The following is a 24931-nucleotide window of genomic DNA, read 5'->3' as shown; positions in this document are numbered from 1 at the left end:
TTGTAAATAACTCTCATGATCGAGTTTCCTTTCTCTCATCTCTATTTCTGTATTGTAATGAAGGATAATCTTGGCTCTTTTCATATGAGGTAGTTATCCTAAGTTCTCATTTTGGGTAGTTATTCTAAGTAGTTATTTCTCCCAAAGTTGAGGAAGTTATTTCAAGTAGTTGAGGAAGTTATAAAGTAGTTATAAAGGTGGTTAGGGTAGTTACCTCAGGTGGTTACCACTTCACCTATATATACCTCATTATTATTCAATGTAGGAGATTCCAATTTTTCACAAGCTTTGTATAAGAGACTTGGATAGTATTATTCAAGCAATTAAGCAATAGAGATCAATTTGGATGTGTGTTCAACTTATTCTCATGGGTTATTATCAATGTTCTTATGTTTGATTGATGATTACCTAATGCTTTCCCTTTTAACATTGAATGTGAAGAAGTTTATTTCAAGTTGTGGTATCTCAAACTTGATTATATGGAATTTATTTTAATCTAGATTCATACCTTATATGGCATTCAATCTTTCTTTATTGTTCATTCTTTAAATTTTTGAAAAATCCAAATACACCCATTATATGAGGGAGCTGCCCCTCTCAAATGTAGAGAAGAATTACCATTTCTTTGTGATTCTTCAACTGTTGTGAATGCTTTGTTGCTAATTACAGGGCAAAACAGAGTTTTTCAAGAAAGTTTCTTAAAGCAACAAATCCGTTTACCAACAATATATATATATATATATACATATATATATATGTATATATACATATATATGTATATATACATATATATATATATGTACATATATACATATACATATATATACATATATACATATATATACATATATATACATATATACATATACATATATATACATATATATACATATATACATATATATACATATGTATACATATGTATATATATGTATATGTATATATATAATATATATATATATATATGTATATATACATATATATACATATACATATATATATATATATGTATATATACATATATATACATATATATATTATATATATATATATATATATATGTATATGTATATATATATATATGTATACATATGTATAGATAGATATATCTATACATATGCATACACATATAAATACACACACACAGACACAAAGTTCCCCTTTCATCTACTTATTAATAAATCTAAGGATTTATTCATTAAGTTCATTTCAATAGTTCTATTTGATTAATTAATCTAAATTAATTAATCCTCCCTCATTTTAAATCATTCTTCTAATCGCCTAATTAATTAAAAACAAATCAATTCATGAGTTGTTGAAGTTAATTAGCCTTTTCCTATTATTTGAATTTTTATATTCAAATTCCCCACATGGATCCTAATTTTTAACCACCTAACCACCCCCTAACGTAAACCATGCCACCTAATCCTAGGTTTAACTAACCCTATCCTATCTTGCACATCCTAACCTCTTATGGGTTGGATATTCGCCCCTTAAGACACATGGCACTTTTGCCCCATGTCTCCTCTCTTGGACACTTTCCCTCTCATGAGCAAGGATCCTTAACACTTGTCACCACAGAGATGACAAGTGTCCCTTCCTCCAACCTCTTCTCCAACTTCATCAATCTAGACCCTTGATATCTTCATATCAAATTTGGGCTGTCGATTCTTGCCACCTCAGGTTTGGCTTTGGAATTCCTATAAATACCCCTCATTTTGGAGTAATAAGCATCCCTTGCATTCATAGTTTTAGTATCATTACTATAGGCAATTTTATCTCAATCGTCAAGCATAATTAGTATTTTAAATTAACCATGCATAACAATCATGCTTTCAATATCATTTGCATAATCATGAAGTAGCTACTCAACTCTTGAGTAGCCACTTTGGAGGTCATTACTCCGTTGAGAGCCAACAATCGAACACCTTCAAGGTCCTCAAGAATAGAAGAAAATGGGAAATCTCAAAGGAGATTGTGATCTGCATTTATTTAGCTTTCTATTTGCTTCATAATTCCATTTAAATTGTCTCTATGTGTATGCCTAGTTATTTACCGCCTTTTTAGCATTACATTAATTGGTGCCCATCGTGGGGCCTAGCCCCTTTTATCTTTAACAAGTTTTCTTGTAGGAAATCTTATTGACAGGTTGATTAGCTCTTTCTAAGTATAGATTAGCTCTTTCGGGTCCCACATTAGCGTTCTTGGGCTCTATTGTAGTGTTCGGGCACCTCAAATGACGTTTATGGGGGATTTCTCAACTTTGTTTTTATTTTTTTCTGTACTTTAGCATTTTCAGTCTCTATCTTAGCATTTTTGGTCTATCTTGCAGCGTTCTTGGTCCGTCTTGTAGCATTCCTGGTCTATTTTGTAGCGCTCTTGGTTAATTTGGTAGCATTCCTGGTCAATTAGGCAGCGTTCCTAGAGATCAGAATAGCGTTCTCGGTCATTTTGATAGCGTTCTTAATCAAACTGATAGCGTTCTTGGTCAATTTGATAGAATTCTTAGTTTTTCATTGATTTTCCCAATGTTGTATTCTGTATTTCTCATTTCTGCATCTAGAGTGTCATTTTCCCAAACCTAATTTGTTGTTTGATTGGTTTTGCAAGTACTTATTTCGCTATGAAAGATCAGAGTTATAAACCATTTCATTGTCAAAGATTGCAACATAAACTACTAACTTTATTGGCAGGCATGAGATTTTGCACTTGTTTTTGTTATAAATTAGGCACGTAGACTAATTACAATAGAAATGAACAAAATTGTCTTATGTGTTTTGATGGTAGGCGAGTATGCTCTCACCTTTCTTAGGTGATCAGAGAGATAGACTCATCTTTTTCTTTCAATAGTGCATATCTTTAGCAGGCTTGCCCTCCTGAGGAGCCTATAAGGCCAAAGCCATTAAGGCTAGTGAGAGGGGAATGACCCAAGTGGGAACGGCTAAATGCCAAGCTCTCCAACCCAAGTATAAAATAAATGTGATTTGATAAAAATCAAGTCAACGACAGTGCTCAGGAATAGCTCTCCTCTATACCTTCAGGTACATCAAACCTTGGATTTCAAGGCTCGGAGACCTCTTAATTGAGTTTATGGCCTGATGCACTGAACGGATCCCTTACTAGTTCCAATTTAATTAGAAGTTATCTAGTTTACCTATGAACATTATTAAATTCTTAGTGCATGGATGGGGAAGAATCTCTCCTTAAGACACTCACCATATGTCCCTCTGGAGTGTATGCGCGGACTCCCCTTCTGAGACCTTATTGCTAGGCTCATAATGGGACTCCACTATCTCTCGCAAAGGAAAAAACACAAGCACCCTTTAGGGCGTGACAAGGTTGTGTGACCTAACAGGGTACCAAGTGTGGGCTAAGAACTAATAATGAAGCCAATCTCCTTAGGATAGGCTGAATGATGTGTTTTCAATTGTTTAGAGCCCATGAAAACTTGGGCTTTCTTTAAATCTTCTTGAACATACACTATTGGCATATTGCATGACGATTGCATTAATGAAGTTTTAGTGGTGTCATTGATGCCAATTATAACCAGTAATGGAGTTATAATGCAACCTATAGTGATGCAGTAATGCAACTGGTAGTTGTATATTGAAGGAAATTGGTATTACTATTGTATCAGTGAGATCAATCGATAACCCTACCAGTTGATGTGCCAAACCCTAATTGATGGAGCTTGGTGAATCGATTGTGTTGATTTGTGTTGGTCTATGATCAAATGGTAATTGAAGATGATTATGCCACGTATGCATGTTGCATGTGATGAGTTTCAAAGTGGTTTTTGGCATGAAGAGATAACTATTTTATCTTGGGAATGAGCAAGTTCATTACATGAAGTGGAAACCATGTGATGAGTTATAGGATTCAATGAGCAGTGATCAAGGAGTGGTCAAGGTTGTCTAGGACAATGTGCAATGATCGCTATGTAATCCAACGGTCATGTTTGAACCAATTTTTTTTTGTAATCTCTATGAGATCTTAGGTTTTGTAATGTGTTACCAACCTATTATTTTGCCTATAAGGTCGATGAGTTGTTTTGTTGTAGTGTTGGCAATTTTGGTTAAGTGTTGGTGTGATTGATTGTCAAACCAGAAGGAGTATCTGCAGAATGTTTGAAGGTAGATAGGAGCATGAAAAGGATCCAATCAAGAAGATAGTGTTATTACCAGATCAACATAAACCCTATTGTTCTCTAAAAATTACAATAGTGAAATCCTTTAACTGGGTAAGATTTAATAGGCTTGGTGTTCTCTAAATCTTCTAACTAGGTGGTCCATTAGCTTGGATTTTCAAATCCTCTATCGAGGTTACTCTTAATAGGGTGTTGCCTTTAATAGGGTATTATAGTCAATCCCTTGACAGGGTGGTCTTTAATATGATCTATTCCTAACAAGACATTTTATAATCAGGCTTGGCTCCTAACAGGGTGAACTTAAGAAGATTCAGAATACTTGTGGGTATTCATCCCCACCGTGGTTTTTCCCATTTGGGTTTCCACATCAAAAATCATTGTCAAGTGGTGAATGGTTTTTGTGGTTATGTTTTGATATAGTTAATTTGGTTAACTGGTAAAGCCACTTAGATATGTTAAGATGACTGGAAGTGATATGAAATGTGCTATTACATATGTTGGTAAAGTTCTTTCATGTTTTGGTAAAATGGTTTGATAGTTTCACATCTGTTATACTGTTATTTTGGTATACCAGTCAACTGGTAAACTTGTTAGTGCAGTTACAATTTATTGTTCAGTATTTGAACCAGTTAGTTCAATAATTGATTTATGAGTTGGTTTTTGAGTTTGGTGAAAGATTAGTCTATTTTCTATCTACTGATTCAACTCCCCCCTCTCAGTAGTTGTCTAGATCCTTATTGATTCATCGTATCAACAATTGGTATTAGAGCATTTCAGGTCCTCTAGTGTCTAAGTCTAACAGCTTGAGGTAAAGATCTAGGAGAACATGATAAATAAAGAAGGTCCAAAGTTCAATAGGGAAAACTACAGAATCTAGAGTGATAGGATGAAAATCTATATTAAGAGTCTAGGAAGCCAATATTGGGAACATGTGGTTACCAAATATACCTAACCTAGTGGGATTATGCCTGATGATCAAATGAAGGAACTACAAGAGAATAATCAAGCATTGGAGGCCATTATTAGTTCCCTGTCTGATGCAGAGTATGTTGATGTCCATGGTTTGGAGATTGCTTATTATGTATGGAAGAAACTTGAAGATATCTATAGCGGTGATGAGCATGTGAAGTTTTCCAAAGAAGAGAGTTTGAGAGGTAAATTCGATGACATGTGGATGGCTAAAGGTGAGAATATTCAACAGTATGGTCAGAGGATCAAGGAGATAGTCAGTGAGATTACAAGTGTTGGTGGTAAAGTGGAGGATACTACAGTGGTTAGCAAGGTGTTGAGAATCCTTCTACTAGTCTATGCTATCCGAGTTGCAGCCATATAGGAGCCAAAGTCTATTGATAAAACAAAGGTAACTCTTGACTCCATCATTGGAAAACTGACTACTTTTGAGCTAAATAGTTATGATGGAAGTATTCAGAAATCAAATTTTGCATTTAGAGATTCAGTTTCTAATCCACCAGTAAGGAAAAGCAAAGAAGCTAGTCACAATCATGATTATAGATCCAGCAGAGAATTTGATGATGAAGACAATTTGGTTGAGCTTGAAGCACTATTGGCCAAGCAGTTACCCAGAGGTACTGGTAAGTACAAAGGTAAATTACCTTTCAAGTGTTTTGCATGTAACAGGATTGGACACATTGCAGCTAATAGTCCAAATGGTGACAATGAGCATAAATGTGAGAAGTATAAGAAGTACAAAGGCAAAGGCAAAATAGATTGTCTCATTGTTGATGGAGGAATCACAGATGAGGAGTTTGAAGATGATGCAAATGAGGAAATTATCTTTGTTGCCATTAAAGAGGAGACATCTGATTAGAAGGAATTAGTCTCTCACATGGATATTTTTGATGATTGGATTATTGACAGTGGTTGTTCAGTCCACATGGCCGGTGACTGGAGTAAATTTCTTACTTTGAAGGAATTTGATGGAGGTGTAGTAAGATTTGGAATTGACTCACCCTGCATGGTAAAAGGAAAAGGAACTATCTCTCTTAATGGAAAGAGTAGTGCAAATGATGTGTACTAGGTTGAAGGATTGAAACAGAATCTTCTAAGTGTTTCTCAACTCAATGACAAAGGTTATGTTGGCCATTTGGTGGAATGGATTATGTGTTGCATTGATGTTTTGTCATTGATGCCAACACTAGTTGTTTGGATGCTTTAGCGGCACCCCTCTGGTTCTGCTAGGTTGAGCGGTTTCTGGTTAACTTAAATCCAACATAATACTTATACCCATATTTGGTCAGTTGGTTTTGGTCTAGAGATCGGATGCTATCCTGCTTTCTTAGAAGATTGGTTTCTAGTTTCGGTGAGGGTTTCACCCGTAGAGATTTTGATGGAGATCTTTGATAAATTGCATAAGTGGTGTTGGTACCACTTCTGGTGGAGTTTAAGGATGTTGTTGGTGATCATGTTCGAGACTTGGTAGATGGAGATCATTGCTATGGCATATGGACCTATTCTTGGTCTCGGTTGATCTAGGTTATGGACTAGCTTTAATGTAATGTGTGGATAGGACCTATTGATGTATTTTTGGGATGTCTTATGTGTTGATATTATTTGTTTGGTCTAAGGCTCACATGGTTTGTAATTATGTAATTGGTTTATTATCTAGTGGCCGACTTGATTATTTATGGTCGAGGAGTTTGTATATATAAATGTAAGATCTCATTGTAGATTATCGTGGTTATTGGTTAAGAGGTCATGGTTGAGCAATGTAATGTGCGAATAATGTAATATCATTCAGAGAGAGGAGTTGGTCGATCATTGGAGATCAAATTGGGTTTATGTAAGAGGATTTAGTCCTCCTATATTAAGTTTAACCATAACTGTACTTAGGCATAGGAGACACTATCATTTGCAGTTCAACACTTCTCTGGATTGTAGTCTGGATTTATATGTAGTCAATGAGGCTCCTTTTGTGATGAGAAATACTCTCTAGGCTGCTGGCCTTCTTGCAAGTGTAGGCCCCTCACTTGTAATTCACATACTTACTATAGAAGTATTATCTAACCGTGGGTAGGCTTCCCACCATGGTCTTTCCCTTTACCGAGTTTTCCACGTACAAATCTTGGTGTTATGTGGATTGCTTTTCTATGTGATTATTGATTATGCTTAATTGGTTTAACTACTAGTCTGGTAATAATGTTTTGGGTTCTGGTATTAAAGTTTAAATTGCTAATGGTTCTAGTAATCTGTGACAACTGATTCACCCCCCCTCTCAGTTGTCTTTTAGTTATTTGAACTATCTAATAATTGGTATCAGAGCTTTGGTCATCTCTGCAGAAAGCTTAACTGCTTGAGGAAAATCCTATGGTGACTAATGGTTTAAGTTCATCTAGTTCTTTTGGAGCTATCTTTTGAAGGGATATTCTTAGCCTTGATGAAATAAATTACACATTATGGAATATTCAGATGGAGACTCATCTGAGATGTCTTGGCAACGAGATTTGGGAGATCACACAGAATGGTGTCACACCCTATAATCTGGGATTTGGCAATCCTCCTTCGACAAACCTAGACAAGGAGCTTGAGAATGACTATAGAGTAAGAGAAGTCCTCTCGTGTGCACTTTCTGATCAACAAATAATGGAATTAACTAACAAATCATCTAGAAAGGCTATATGGGATAAGTTGGAGAATCTTAATGAAGTTGACCCTACAGTAAAGATTGCTAAACTTGATGGTTACTGGGTGAGATATGAAAAATTGAAGATGGAAGAAGATGAAAGGATAACTGCATTCATGGAAAGGGTAAATGAGATTGTTATTGGAATTTAATGGTGTGGTGGAACTCTGAGCGAAGATGAAATTGTTTCTAAAGTCCTGAAAGCCCTACCACCAGCTTACAAAATGAAGGCTACTGTTATTAATGAGTTGAGAACAATGACTAATAAATTTGTCAATAGAGATACTTTGGTTGGGAAACTATCTGCTTTTGAGCTTGAAGAATTTGGACCTTCTCGAGCTGTGAAGATTGAACCTTCCTTTTATGCATCTATATCTACAACCGGTAAGAAAGACTAGAAAGCTTTATATGCAAAGGAGTTGGAAGATATGAAGAGAGAAGATGATGAGTTTGAGCAACTTGAAGCACTATTTGCTAGAAGAATACCGAAAGGACCAATAGGAAGTAAGTATGAAGGAAAAGCACCTTTTAAATGTTTTGCATGTAATAAGATTGGTCATTTTGCTTCTAGATGTCGTTAAAGAAATTAAAGACTTGAAGAAAGAGTTAAAAGATCATTTAAGCCTAACCCTAGGTATCAGAACAAGTATAAATATAAGAAAAACATAGACAAATCATGCTACATAATGGATGAGGAAGGCATTACTGATTCAGATGATGAACCGGCATAAGACTCTGCTAGTGGATCCGACAATGGGAAGGAATGGGTATTATTGGAGTTGTCAAGGAAGATGATCCGACACTAGAAGAGAATGTACCTAAAGAGAAGGCACTTGCTGCTAAAATTGAAGACAAGGATGAATGGGTAATTGAAAGTGGTTGTTCACATCATATGACTAGAGATAAAGGGAAGTTTCTATCTTTGCAAGAATTTGATGGTGGTCTAGTTAGATTAATGACAATTGGTAGACAAGGGATTTCAATTACAGTTCAAGGATGCAAAATACAAAATCATTAACAGATATGTCTTGGAGATTGCAACCGGTACACAGATAAAAGGTAATATATTTTATTTGAACTCCAATGAAAAGACATGTTTGATTACATAGATTGATGAGAGTTGGCTATGTCATAAAAGGCTATGTCATGTGAATTTTGATTGCATTGTGAAGATCAGTTCAACTAAGGTTTTTTGAGATATACCTAAAATTATGAAGCACTATAATCCAGTATGTAAAGAATGTCAAATGGGTAAATAGGTCAGAACCTCTTTTATGAGTATACAAGATAAATAAAATGATGTTCTTGATCTTATTCATATTGATTTGTGTGGCCTTGCTAGAGTTAAATGTTTTCATGCTGATAGATATTTCATGCTAATCATTGATGATTATTCTAGAATGATGTGGGTTACTAATGTGAGAGAAAAATATGAATCATTTGAAAAGTTTAAAATCAATAAGGCTAAAGTGGAAGCTGAGACAGGATTGAAGATTAAATATTTGAGATCAGATCATGGTGGTGAATTTACATCTTGAGAGTTTAATAAATTTTGTGACAAGCATGGTATAAGAAGACAATTTTTTGCTCCCCGGACACCTCAACAGAATGGAGTTGTGGAAAGGAACAACATAACTATCTTGGATGTTGCTAGAACAATAATGATGGAAGCTAGTCTACCTCATATCTATTGGAGAGAAGCAGTGAGTACAACGGTTTATACATTCAACAGAGTACATATCAAAGTAGAAGCCGGTAAGACACCTTATGAATTATGGTTTGACAATACACCTATAGTTAAGTATTTCATAATTTTTGGTAGGAAATGTTATATCAGGAGAGATGATATTATTGGGAAATTTGATCCTAGACGTGATGAAGGCATATTTCTTGGTTATTCTAATGAAAGAAAAGCATATAGATATTATGACAAGAGATTGCAAAGAATTGTGGAGAGTACTAATGTCAAAGTAGATGAGATGAATGGAAATCAAATCAGAGTTTATGAGAAGGAACCGGCAATGAAAATGATTATATCTGAACTGGTAGCACCTTTATCAGAACAAAGAGTTGAATCAGTTACTCCAACAATATCAGAGAATTCTACAATAACTGGAGAACAGGAAAGAGGAACAGAAAGTCAGAAGACTTCTAGGTATGTGAGATTGAATCATTCAACAGATCAAATCATTGGGGATAAGAGCAATGTAGTGATGACAAGAAGACTGGCAACTAATGAGGTATGTTTAATTTCACAAGTTGAACCGGTATCAGTAATTTAGGCATGTAAAGATGAATATTGGTTAAAAGCTATGGAAAAAGAATTAGATCAAATTGAAAAAAATAACACATGGACCTTCCTTACCTGGCCTAAAAATAAAAATGTTATTGGAACTAAACGGGTTTTTAGGAACAAAATAAATGAGGATGGTCAAGCTATAAGAAATAAGGCTAGATTAGTTTGTAAAGCATATTCTCAGAATGAAGGAATTGATTATGGAGAGACTTTTGCACCTGTAGCAAGGATTGAAGCTGTAAGATTATTTCTTACCTATGCTGCTTATAAAAACTACAAGGTTTATCAGATGGATGTTAAATGTGCATTTTTGAATGGGGATCTTGATAAGGAAGTTTATATTGAGCAACCTGATGGTTTTTCATTATCAAATGATACATATATGGTGTTTAGGTTAAGGAGAGATTTATATGGATTGAAACAAGCACCTAGAGCGTTGACAGTAATTTATATTATAAAATCAGTGACGATGATATACTGATTATTGAAGTATTTGTTGATGAAAATAATTTTGGAGGTGAAGATAAATTATGCATAGAATTTTATAAGAATATGGAGAAAGAATTTGAGATGTCTATGATTGGTGAAATGAAATTTTTCTTAGGTTTGCAGATTACTCAGTCTGACAAAGGTAATTTCATCTATCAAACTAAATATGCTAAGGAATTGTTGAAGAAATTTGGTATGGGAGATTCTAAACTGGTAAGTACTCCTATGGTTACAAGTGACAAATTGACAAGAAAAGATGTTTCTGCACCGATAAATCCTAAAAGATATAAACTTATGATTGGAGGTCTTCTTTATTTGACTCTGACTAGGCCTGACATTATGAATGTTGTTTTTATTGTTTCAAGATTTCAGAATGATCCTGGAGAAAATTATAAGATGGGGGTGAAAAGGATTTTTAGATACTTGCAAGGAACATCAGAATATGGTTTGTGGTACCCTAAGGATGATAAATTTATTTTATGTGCATATACAGATGCTGATTGGGTGTGAGATATTGATGATCAGAAAAGTAATTCTGATGGTGATTTTTTTCTTGGAAAGAAGCTGGTTTCATGGATCAGCAAGAAACACTCATATACATCTTTGTCTACTATTGAAGTTGAGTATGTTGTTGTTGCTACTAACTGTACACAAGCTTTATGGATGAAGAAAATGTTGAAGGAAATAAAGGCGGATTGTGATACATCAATAGTTATTCACTATGATAACTCTACAGCTATTGATATATCAAAGAATTTGGTATTTCATTCTAAAACAAAGCACATATCTATCAAGTATAACTTTTTGAAGGAGAAGGTGGATGCAAATGAAGTTAGATTGGTTTATGTGAATACTAAAGAGCAGATTGTAGATATTTTCAATAAATCTTTGTCCAAGGAATCATTTGAGTACCTGAGAGACAAATTGGGAGTTTCTGCCCCTCTGGTAGAGACTTGATTGATGCGGTTTGACATTAGTCCGACATGCATTATCAGAGATACTATTCATTCTAGCACTGGTGTGGGATGCTACTACTCAGGGGGAGTGGTCAACTTTGTGATTTAGAGGCTTATGTTTTTGCTTTGATATTTCTCTCAGATTTATGGCATTGATGTCAAAGGGGGAGTGATATTAATGTGAAAAAGAAAGATAAATTCAGAGCTTTACAAAGATTATTCATAGGGGGAGAGATATTAATATTCAGAGTTGTATGCGGGAGATTGATTGTTGGGTTTCTTCCATTGGGGGAGACGTGTTGGTCATTTCTTGGGACTTAGATGTTTTTCGCATCTAGTCTTGCCATCAATGCGAAAGGGGGAGATTATTGGCCATTTGGTTGAATTGATTATGTGTTGCATTGATGTTTTGTGATTGATGCCAACACTAGCTGTTTGGATGCTTTACGGGCACCCCTCTAGTTCCGGTACGTTGAGTGGTTTATGGTTAACTTGAATCCAACATGATCCGTTAGGCTCCGGTATAGTCCAGTGATGGAATCAGCTTATTCGTGATACTTATACTCATATTTGGTCAGTTAGTTTTGGTCTGGAGATCGGATGCTATCCTGCTTGCTTAGAAGATTGGTTTTTGGTTTCAGCGAGGGTTTCACCAACATAGCTATTGATGGAGATCTTTGATGAATTGCATAAGTAGTGTTGGTACCACTTCTGGTGGAGTTTCAAGATGCTGTTGGTGATCATTCGGTCTTGGGTGATCTAGGTTATGGACCAACTTTAATGTAACATGTGGATATGACCTATTGATGTATTTTCAGGATGTCTTATGTGTTGATATTATTTGTTTGGTCTAAGGCCAACATGGTTTGTAATTATGTAATTGGTTTATTGTTTGGTGGCCAACCTAATTATTTATGGTCAAGGAATTTGTATATATAGATGTAAGATCTCATTGTAGATCATCATGGTTATTGGTTAATAGGTCATGGTCAAGGAATGTAATGTGTGAATAATGTAATATCATTCAGACAAAGGAGTTGGTCGATCATTGGAGATCGAATTGGGTTTATGTAAGAGGATTTATTCCTTTGGTATTGAGCTTAGTTAGAACTATACTCAAACATAGGAGATGTTATCATTTGCAATTCAACACTTCTCTGTATTGTAGTCTAGATTTATATGTAGTCAGTGAGGCTCCTTTTGTGATGAGCAGTGCGCTCTAGGCTGTTGGCCTTCCTACAAGTGTAGGCCCCTTAATTGTGATTCACATACTTACAGTAGAAGTATTATATGACTGTGGGTAGGCTTCCCACCGTGGTTTTTCTCTATACTGGGTTTTCCACGTACAAATCTTGGTGTTATGTGGATGGATTTTGTTCTGTGATTATTTCTTATGCTTAATTGGTTTAACTACGATTCTGGTAATAATGTTTTGGGTTCCGGTATTAAAGTTTAAATTGCTAATGGTTCCAGTAATCTGTGATAACTCATCGACCCCCGCCCCCCCACTCTTAGTTCTCTTTCGATTATCTGAACTATCTAATAGGTTATCCACTGGAATTCAAGAATGGAATGTGCAAAATCTATGGAAGTAAAGGTTAACTGATTGCAATCAGCAAGGAGACAAAAGGTAACCTATTTCACCTAAATCCTAAAGTCACCAAATATTTATTTGCTAAAGTAGATGATGGTTGGATTTGGCATAGGATATTTTGTCATGTAAACTTTCATAACATTATCAAAGTTAGTAAGTCCAAATCGATAAGAGGTTTACCTCACTTGGACAAACCAATGAATGCTCTGTGTAAGGAATGTCAGTTAGGAAAGATGATATCTTCAACTTTTAAGAGTAAATCATTCTTAGCAAAACATTTGCTAGAATTTGGTTCATACAGACCTCTGTGGACCAATAAGGACTAGAAGAATTCAAGGTGATCAGTAATTTATGATCTTCACTTATGATTGCTCAATAATCATGTGGGTCACATTCTTGAAGGACAAAACATAAGCCTTTAGCAATTTCAAGGCATCTAGGGCCTTAGTTGAAAATGAAAGTGGAAAGAAGATAAGGTTTCTTAGAACTGATCTGTCATGCCGAAACTTTTGGGCAAAAATGGAACAACAATTTCTTTTTTTTGACAACATAAACTCATAAAATAATCTACATTTAAAATGAAATCAATTAAGTTTTGTCTTAACTAAGATGTAAATAGAATTGTTTACTAAAGTTGGAATAATTAACTCAATCAATAGGGCGACAATAGTTAATGAAGACTAATTATTCCCTAAGAGCATCATCGCAAATAAATTAGATAAATCTAATCAACCTAATTAATTTTCCACCTATTTAAGTCGAGAGATATTTAAATATCTCGATTGCATTTAAAACATTCCAGGCCAAAAATAATGATAATGTTATCTTAAATTAAAATTAATTAATTGGGCGCATGCAAATTCACATTTTAAATATAACCAATAAGGTTAACAATTCAATAATGATATTTGCCAAAGAAATATATTTTATATTAAAGTCATATTTAAATCCTCAAAACCTTCAAATTTTTCGGCTATTAAACTCTTGGCCAAAATTGACCTCATAGACTAGATTTCACGTAAAACAATTATTATTATTCATTAATAATTTCCCCCAAATTAAATTTAACTGAACGTCCATATTTAATTAAATATGAAAATTAACTATATAATAACCCTAGTTATAAAAATTAAATCAATTATTGCGAATTAATATATCTACATAAAATTAATCCCCCTTTTTAAATTAAGCGTTGATAAAATGACTAAATTAAAATAAATTAATCTTCACCTTAGTCAAATAGGGAGTTATAATTTAAAATTCCCCTTTGATTAAATGGGAGTGAAATTCTTTTTTTTTCAAACTTTAAAAAGAATTCCCCCTCTTTAACTAATATTTTTAAACCTCAACCCTAATTAGGGTTGAGTTATTCCTCTACTAAATTTTATTTGAAAACAACTCTAATAATTTATTTTAAAATTTCTAAATGCTAACCCTATCCCGAATGTGGGCTAGGGTTGCATGACTAATTTCTTTTAATATTTATATGGTAACCCTAACCCGAAATTGGGTTAGCGTTGCATATTTTAACATTCCATAATCTCTCCCCATTTATTTTCTTTTATTATTCGAATGCAAACCCTAACCCAAAAATGGGTTAGGGTTGCTTTCCTAACATTTTCTTGTTTAGGTGTGAGTGTGTGTGTGTGTACAGGGGGTTTGAAGAGGGTGGCAACCGAACCATGGTGGCGGTGGAGGACTCACAGTGGCTGCGAGTATTATGAGCATCACGGGGGGGGGGGCGTTTCACGCAGGCGACAACGACGTATAAAGGAGGGCCATGGAAGGGTTTCGCACCTCCCACAGCGGTGCTATGGGCACCACTGCGGGTCGCGGCCCACAGTGATGCTGCAGTGTCCCTATGAGACGCGGCCCGCAGTTGCGGCCTCGGCCGCCCCTATGGGTTGTGGCCCGCCGCGGTGCCCCTGTGGACCTCGGCCCATAGCAGTGCCTCAGCGTCTCTATGGGTCACGGCCCATAGGGAGCCCACGTCGCCCGGGGAGCCCGCGGGAGCCCTTGGCTCTAGTAACCCTTGGGTAGGGTTTCGGTGGTAAAAATTTTATAATTTTTGTTTTTTTTGTATAGTTTTTTTTTTATTTTAAAATATAAATATATTATATATATATATTTTTTATGTATATATATATATTTATATATCTAGGGTTAGATATATTTTTTGATAAATATACCTTTAAAACATGCAGGGATGAGTAAAATATAGACAACAAATAAATAGATATGCAACATTAAAATTATTAGGACTGTCAGATTTAATAGCTTGTTAAATATGTCAAAAGTTCATTTCTTCATTAAAATTAGACATAAATCTATTAGTCATGTATTAGATTTATTTTTGTTGTTTTCCCTTTTGTTTTTATATAGTAATAAAGTAAGTTAATGGCTAACAGAAAGCAGAATAGGACATAAACTCAATAGTTATCCTTTACTTTCATTACTTATCTATTTGTATTTCTAGTTTTCTCCACCAAGTCTAAATCTGAATGTATTTTTTTTTAAATCACATAACAACAGACTTTTTAAAACTAACAAATTTAACTAACTGCATTTCTTTTCATTTCAACTTCTAATAGTTAACTATAGGAAAAGATAAATTTGTCTATCTTAACTTTTTTTTTTTTTTTGAAATAGATAAATGACAGAGATAAATAAAATTACAGTAGCACTTAAATAGTCTAGAAAACACTTAAATACATTATCATTTTGTGCAATGTAAATATGTTATTCTTCTAAAGTCTTTAACCATATTTTCATTTGAAATAAATAAATAACTAAGACTAAATAATTATTTTTATTTTACTGGGGATGACCCTTTGGTGAAATGGTGGGGCTTCTTGCCTGTAGTGCCTACAACCTAGGTTTAAACCCCATAGGTTTGTCTCTACCCTATTAACAATGGAGTATGCTTTACCTTGGGGAGAACCTTGGAGAAATAGTGGGGCTTCTTGCCTGTAGTGCTTACATCTTTGGTTCAAACCATAATTTTTTTTTTTTTTAATCTCTAAAGTCTTTTCAGTTTGTTCTCGCACGAGGGCCATTTATTTTGCTGCATGATAATTGTGATGTGCTCAACCCTTTCGTATGAGGTTTATTGTTGTACTGATTTTTGGCTTAGGTGGTGCTATTTCGGTACTTCTCACAGGAATGATAATGTGGTATAATCATTATTTATTTATTTGTTTGCTTATTTTGGATTTTGTATCGGCCAGGATGCATCCCTTGAAATGATTTTTTTGGATACTTGGCTTTTTACACGAGCAGATCATTCATTATTGTGTAAGGTGGTTTAATTAATATTGGTTTTAGTTGCTTTTTTGCTTCAGCTATATATGGATTATTGGTGCAGAACTCATTTTTTATCTCCGTCGAAGGAAGCTTGGTGATTATTTCTATATGTGGGGAAGGTAATTCTCTCTCATGTCTATTACACTTTTGGTTTATCATGTTTCATTTGATTCACCAGAGGTAGAGATTGTTGATAATTATGGGTATGATTCTGAGAAGCTTGGGAGAGTTTTGTTTTGCATAATTTGGAGTTGGAGTCTGAAATTCGTAGGGTGGTGGGGAATCATTGGTTCCTCTCTCCTTCTTTTATCTCTTTTTCAGAAGTTTTGTCTCATTTTTTTCCTATATGTTATGATCTATTGTGGGATAAGACTCTGGTCCAACTTATTGCATCTAAATTCGTGGCTCCTCCATTGCTTGATATGCATTATCTTGGGTCAGCTTTGGATAGTTATAATTTTGATATGGGTACTCTTCCTTATGGAGGTTTCCTTTCTACTCAGGATCTCTTGGAAAATGGATACTATGGAGAATTGATTTTTGAAATTCGAATGGGCCTAATTTGTGACACTATTGATGAAGCATTAAAATCCATGAAGAGGTTGTTTGATTTCATCTCTACCCTGGTTTTGAGTAGGGCACGAGATGTGTTAATCGACCTACATGCTTTGATTAATTTTTGTTTTATTTCATCTGCTTCTCCTCTTCCTGCAGTTCCTATACAGGCTCTTGTTCCTTATGAAGCTTGACCTACTCCACCAGTTGAGAGCTCTAGTAATTAGTTTATGGCTAATTAATCACATGTTTTTGAAAGTATCTCTTACTCTTTTTTGGTAGGCTGTCTATGGGAAGGTGGAATTGGAAGCCACATTACACTATGGTGTAGGATTTGGGCGGCTCTATTTGGCTCAAATTTTTGGACTTGGATAATATTGGTCTATTTCAGTTTTGACATTGTGGATGTCGATTCCATGCTCCCCTTTGGTACAAGTTTATGGGCTCCTTGGTGTCTCTGCATGATCTTCTTGAGGAGATAATTTTTTGATACCCACATTTTGTAACAAGCTGATGCTCCCCATTTGGCTCCTAGATCTTCTCAAGGAAACATTTTTTGATATTCAGCTCTTGATATTGTAACCAACTGAGAGATGTAATCAGTTGATGATCTTTGTATCTGGATATGTCCTATGGGACCTCTGCATATTGGTCAATTGTATGGGTTTGGGTGGGCTTACGAATTTTTTGTAAGGGTACTTTAGTTTTCTTGGTTTATATTTAAGGTGATAACCGACCATTTTCTTGCGGGTTCTTTCCTGTCGGTATGCCTTTTGAACTCATTGTAAAAATTATTAAATATAATAAAAAAGTTTAGTGGCTTGCCCACTTTTATTTTAAAAAAAAAACTATTTTTATTTTACTAACATTTCTGCTTTTCTACTTCATAATATTTCCATTTCACTTTCTGCATTTTTTTTTTGAATAAATAAAAGAGATAATTAAATGACAGTAGCCTAATATAGTTCAAAAAACACTTAGATATATTTTAAAAATATAGAACTATTATCCCTCTAATATCCCTTTAACCATGATTTGCAATTTCAACATAAAAAGGTGCATTTCTTATAAGAAAAATATGAATACAATTTGTCAACTTTTACAATGGGTGAAATATCCAACTGGTCTCTCATTCCTAATAAATGAGGACTTAAATAAAATAAATACCTTTCTTTTTACAAAATAAATGCAACATAAAACCCCTCTTTTACATTTCTGCAACTGAAATACAATATTACATTTCCTATTCTTTTTCTGCAACTAAAATAAAATCAGCAAGGCCATTTCCAAGCTTTTCCTTCAATCCCTTCACAAGGCAACCTACAATAAAAAATCTTAAGGTTGTGACCATGGAGAGCTCACCTCCCAGCCTAGGCTTACTAGAAGCCACCCCCGAGCTTGGAGAACCAAGACCTTGACAGGTTACACTCAAGCAAACTCAAACAAACACACTCCCATCCCAAGGTTGAACTTTATCACATAATGTGATGTTTACATGGGTGGAAGTGGACCAGGTACCTTGGGGAGAACTGCAAGAAAGTAGATCACAAGCCAACTCATGGAAACCAAGAACACAACATAAGTCCATCTTAACCCAACATCCTTATGACCCCCAAAGCATACATGCCATAATTTGTCCCCTTATGACCACCGAATGCATAAACAAAACTATGCAGCAAGGGTCACATAAACAAACCCTTGAGATCACTCTCTTAATGAGAGCCTCTCACTCTAAGGTTGTCAAACACCTTCCACCCCCAAGTCCATTTTGCCCTCCCAAGGGTAAGATGGCCTTGGATACTCCCAAAACATAAGAAAATGCATACAAAAGAAATAAGAGAAGATCACATAAATATTTTCACAAAGGAAATAGAAGGAAGCAACTACATTCAAGCAATCTTTCAAAATAGATTTTCAACATACAGAGTAAGAAAATGAACCAACCTTGAATTATGCCAAGGGTTTACTAGGGATAGCTTGGAGAAGAGAATCCCAATTCCACACTTCTTTTCTACAACACTTAGCCAAAATTTTATTCTAAACTAGTTTCAAAACTGCAAGATCTCATCTCCAAAGATGGAGAGTGGGTGATTAACTCTCTAAGTCTCAATCCCTTGCGTAAGAAGGCTTCTCCCACTCTTTCCAACCATTTGGATAGAGTGAGAGGCTCCCATTGGTTGGTCATCCCCCGGTCTTACACACCCCCCAACTAAGGCACCTCAAAAAGGGGAATGGAAATGGGGAAAAGGAATGACACATACCAAGAAGGTTATCTAACCAAGAATGGCTCTCCTAAAGATGAAATTCGGCCATCTTGGGAAATCCACTTTTTGGGGAGGTTAAACAAGTCCTAGGGGGTGGACACATGGCCAAATTTGGCCCTCACCCATAGGTACCCCATGGGGCCCACTAAAAATGCTCCAAAACTGACTCTAGGAGTTGATTTAACCCTTTGAAAGTCCACCCAAAGTTTACCTACGGGTCAACTCTGAGTTGACCCTCCTAATGGCTCACTATCCTAGATTTCTTGGAACCTTCAAGGATAATTTTGGAAATATATTATTGGTAAAACAAATAAATCTCTCAAAAGGTGACATGACAATGCCAACACAACATACAATCTATATGTCAAGTGACACTACAAAATAACTCCACATCACAAATATACACATGGCAATTGTCTCTTGTAGGATTTACACAAATAAATAAATACAATTTAATACACATGCAAACATTTATGTTTACGAATAAAATACGATACATATGGGGTGTTGTCTCTCCAAATAGACAACCCCTGGATTTATGAACGTACATAGGTCTAGGCTTGATTCTCCATAATGTTTCCATGGTCACATGGATAATTTTCCTGTGCATCTCAATTACACATTATAAATTCCTAAATAGTCTCATATAATATTAAACACATAAATAAGAATACAAATCAATCACTCTGCATACAATTGGCATCATAAAAATCAATTTACCATATATCAAAGCAAGTCCACATGAGCAATTATCATAATCCTCATAAATTTAATTCATTCATAAGATATGCATCATATTTCTAGAATCATAATAAAGTCTTGCAAATCAAATAATGACATACACCATCTCAATGTTATCCTATTCTAGAATCATATAAAATTCTATATCCATAATGCATAGAAATGAAGCATCAATATATCAATTTTATCCAATCTTGGGATCATATAAAGTTCTATATCCATAATGCATAAAAATAAAGTATCCATAATAGTTTCAACATGAAAATCACTGAATTGCTAGGATGGGTCGGGTTAGGGCCTCACACCCTCCCCCTCTAGGCATGAACTTCGTCCTGGAGTTCATCAAGAAGATGAGGGTATTGTGATCTCATACGTGCTGCGTGCTCCGATGAAGCTATAACCTCATCATAGCAATCCCACTGGACCCTAACCTAGTCCAGCTCTCGACCTCGAAGGGCAAACATCCAGCGGGCCAAAATGCAAATGGGCTCCAAAGCTAGCTGCCCGTCCGAATCCACTTAAAAGGAATCCTAATATAAAATATGACACTCATCATAGATATACTTCCTCAAAACTGATACATGAAACACATCGTGGATGCGTGAAAGGCTAGGTGGCAAAGCTAGGTGATAAGCAACTAGTCCTATCCTCTCAAGGATCTCAAATGGTCTAACAAAGTGAGGTGAGAGCTTAGAACCCTTTCCATAATGGATTGGACTCTTATGCAGTCGCACTCTTAGGAAAACTCTATCCCCAACCGTGAAGCTTCAGTCTATTCTCTTTGCATCAGCATACTTCTTCTACCTATCCTGTGCCTCTCTATGGTCCTGTCTAATCAAAATTACCTGTTGCTCCATATCATGAACCATCTCAGGACCTATGGCCACTCTATCCTCAATATTGTCCCAACTCAAAGGTGTCCTACAAGGTCTGCCATACAAAGCCTGAAACGGTGGCCTCCCCAAAGAAGTGTGATGCCCATTATTATAGGCAAACTCAACTAAAGGAACGTACTCCTCTCATCTGGTCTGATGATCCATGATGTACATGCGGAGCAGATCCTCTAACACTTGATTTACCCTCTCTGTCTGACCGTCCATTTTTGGATGATAAGTTGTATTGAAGTTGAGTCTAGTATCCATGGCTGTCTATAACACCTTCCCAAAGGAAGAAGTAAAGAGGGAGTCCCTATTAGAGATAATCTTGCATGAAACACCATGAAGTCTGACAATGTCTTGCAAGAAAACCTATGCCATTGCTGGTGCTACGAAGGTAGTCCGAACTGGTGAGAAGTGGGCTACTTTGGTCAACTTGTCAACTGTCACCAAGATGGCATCATGGCGATGAGATGACATGGGAAGACTAATGATGAAATCCATGGATATAGTATCCCACTTCCACTCTGGTATAGCATGGGACTGGAGCAACCCACCAGGATGGTGGTGCTCCATCTTGACTCTATGACACTCAAGACATAAGGCTACTAACTTAGCAATAAGCTGCCACATACTTGGCCAATGATATAACTCTCTCAAGTCTCCATGCATCTTCTTAACCCTGGGATGTGCTGCATAAGGAGCTCTATGAGCCTCCATGACAATGAACTCTCGCAATCCCCCAAGAGAAGGTACATAGATGCACCCTCTATGGTCCATTGGACTCTAAGGAATAATCCACATACTTCCCCTCCAGGGTCTCATGTGATTGAATCACCTAACAAACCTCCAAATACCATCCATCCTCTGGCAACCACTGCAATATACAATCTCTCAAGTTTGTGCTCATAGATATGGAGTATACCTCATGTCGTCTCCTACTCAAGGCATCTGCAACTACGTTCTCTTTCCCCTTGATGTAGTGGATATCAAAATCATACTTGCATAGAAACTCCATCCATCTCCTCTGACGGGCATTAAGATTAGGCTAGGTGAAGATGTACTGCAAACTCTAATGATCAGAATGAAGCTCAAAATGATGATGCAAAAGGAAGTGTCTCCACCTCACAAGTGCATGCACTACTACTGCAAGCTCAAGGTTGCGCGTAGAGTAGTTAAGCTTGTGAGTCTTAAGCTTCCTACACTCATAAGCTATAACTCGACCCTCCTGCATAAGGACTACTCCTAATCCATCCAAAGAAGCATCTATGCATACCATGAAATCAGTCATGGGGTCTGGCACAATAAGAACAGGTGCACTAGTGAGTGCCCTTTTCAGGTCCTGAAAAGCCCTCTCTCACCTTTCTGTCCACTTGAATTTCTTTCCCTTTCGCTGGTGGGATTTAATGGGATGTGCAACTCTGGAAAATCCCTCAATAAAGCATTTGTAGTAGCCTGCTAGACACATGAAACTCCTGACCTCTGTCACAGTGGTTGGCATTGGCCAATCCATAATAGCTCTGATCTTTGATGGGTCAATTGAGATCCCATCACTGCATATAACATGCCCAAGGTACTTGACCTCTGATCTAAAGAAAGCACACTTTGAAAAACTGCTGGACAACTAGTTGTCCCTCAAACACTGCAAAACCTGCCTCAAATGCTCCTCATGCTCCTTCTCATTCTGAGAATATATCAATATGTCATCGAGGAACACAATCACAAATCAGTCAAGGAAAGTGTGGAATACCTCATTCATGAGACTCATGAATACAATTGGAGCATTTGTAAGACTGAATGGGACCACGGTGAACTCATAGTGGCCCTATCTGGTATGAAATGTGGTCTTGTGGATATCACTCTCCACAATCCTCAACTGATGGTACCATGACTTCAGATCTATTTTGGAAAACACTTTAGCGCCTTGAAGCTAATCAAACAAATCATCGATCTTGGGCAAGGGATAATGGTTCTTGATGGTTACTTTGTTCAGCTGCCTATAATCCATGCATAACTGAAGAGACCCATCCTTCTTCTTCATGAAGATGACTGGTGCGCCCCAAGGGGAGACGCGAGGATGAATGTGACCCTTCTGTAAGAGTTCCTCAAGCTGCATCTTGAGTCATTAAGCTCATTTGTGGTCATCCTATAAGGTGCTCTCAAAACTGGCTCGGCTCCTGGTACAAGGTCTATGTGGAAGTCAATCTCTCTACTAGGTGGCATACCCGGTAGCTTGGCTGGAAACACATCTACAAACTCCTCAAGGATGGGATGATCATCTAGGGAAGGCTCCTTCTCATTTTCTTCCTCTCTATCATTGATGGTGATAGCAAACAACTGGCATCCCTTTCGCATGCTCCGCTTAAGCTGCATAGCGGAAATCATACGAAGAAATACGGGCCTCTGAATCCCAGTGATTACTATGGGAGTGCCATAATCATCCTCACATTCAATCTTTTTCTAGCGACAATCCATCTTGGCTCTATGGGCGTAAAGCCAATCCATGCCAAGTATGATGCTAGAAGATCCAAGTGGTGTAACTCTAAGGTCTACTAAGGTGGTGGTGTTACCAATCTGGAGCTGACATCCCCCAACCTCTAAATCCACTAAAACTCTAGCCCCTGAAGCTAACTCCACTTCCCAACTGACACCTTGCCTAATTGCCACTAGCCCACAACGCTCCACAACCAATGGAGATATAAAGGAGTCAGTAGCTCCTGATTCAAACAATATAGAAATATTGATACCTCTAATCATACCTGCAGCCTCAATAACCGTGGCCTGGTGCTCTACCTAGCGGTTGTCAACCGTTGCGAAGACTTTATGGGACTTGCCCATATCCCCAACCGTAGGCTCTGATGCTACCATCCTCTGACTACCTACCATCTAACTCTACGGACACTCTCTTGTCGTGTGACCCATGGCTCCACATGTGAAACAAGCACACGGTGCCTGAAACTATACGCCATGAGGCCTAAAGAAAGACTGTCCACCTGTCCTGCTCGAACCACTATAGCCACCCCTGGAGGACTACTAAGTCCGTATCAGAGGTGTATGAGTGCCATGTGCTCTTTGGTCATGCCTAAGACCCTGTGAATGCCACTGCTTGGGCTTAAAGCCCTGCTATCCCTAAGGGGGCCTCTGCCTCTGATTTTGCTATGATTGGGGGTTTAAAGGACCCTAATGTATTCCTGTGGTTTCCTTTCCAGTCAGGTTTCTGATATCCAAAAGACTAGGGTGCAGGGTTTCGGTTTTGAAACTGATCCCTTGTGTCCTAGGGCCTGACCTGTATTTCCTTTGCTATCAAGGCCTTCTCCATGGTAACCTGAAGGCTTCCTGGAGTGGCCATCCTCATCGGTCCTACTATCCTGGCATTCAGTCCCTTGATAAAATGGTTGACGAGAAGCTTCTCGTCCTTCAGGTAATCCATATATGGTAGGAGGTCAATGAACTTACTCTCATACTGGGTCACTGAGAGACCCTTCTACTGGAGGTCATGGAACTCATCTATCCTGCGCTGCCTGAAATGCTCTGACAGGTATCTCTCCCTGAACATCTCTGTAAAGATCTCCCATGTGAGGGTGTCTGCAACTAGGCCACACTTGTATTCCTCCTGTCTCCACCATGTGGAGGTCATCCCTCTCAAAAGGTGAACTTCTACTCGTGCCTTTAGATTGCTTTCATAGGAACGCAATGCAAAGCACCGATCTAGGCTCAAAAGCCAAGCCTTAGCCTCCACCCCATCGATAGATCCCCCAAAAGATGGTGGCTGGAGGCACAAAACCTCTCTGATCAGATCTCCTGGATCACAATGTGCTCTCTCAAAACACACAGGTGTTGCTACTGGAGGTGGTCCGAGTAGATTAACAGACTCAGGCTCATGCTCAGCTTGGCCCTCTAAGGGATTAGGAGGTGGACTCCTACTCCATTCCCTAACTGTTGATCTATGGCTCCCTGAGTTATGGTTTTCTGCATGACGGTCAACTGCTGGAACCCTATCCTGTACTATCCCAATTAGGTTCTGAAGTGCTAATAAGATGTCTCAGTTTGGGTCAATCGGTTGTTCAGGAT

The sequence above is a fragment of the Cryptomeria japonica genome, chromosome 7, assembly GCF_030272615.1.
Source record: "Cryptomeria japonica chromosome 7, Sugi_1.0, whole genome shotgun sequence".
NCBI classification, from domain to species: domain Eukaryota; kingdom Viridiplantae; phylum Streptophyta; class Pinopsida; order Cupressales; family Cupressaceae; genus Cryptomeria; species Cryptomeria japonica.
Note: the sequence above shows the minus strand (reverse complement) of the source record.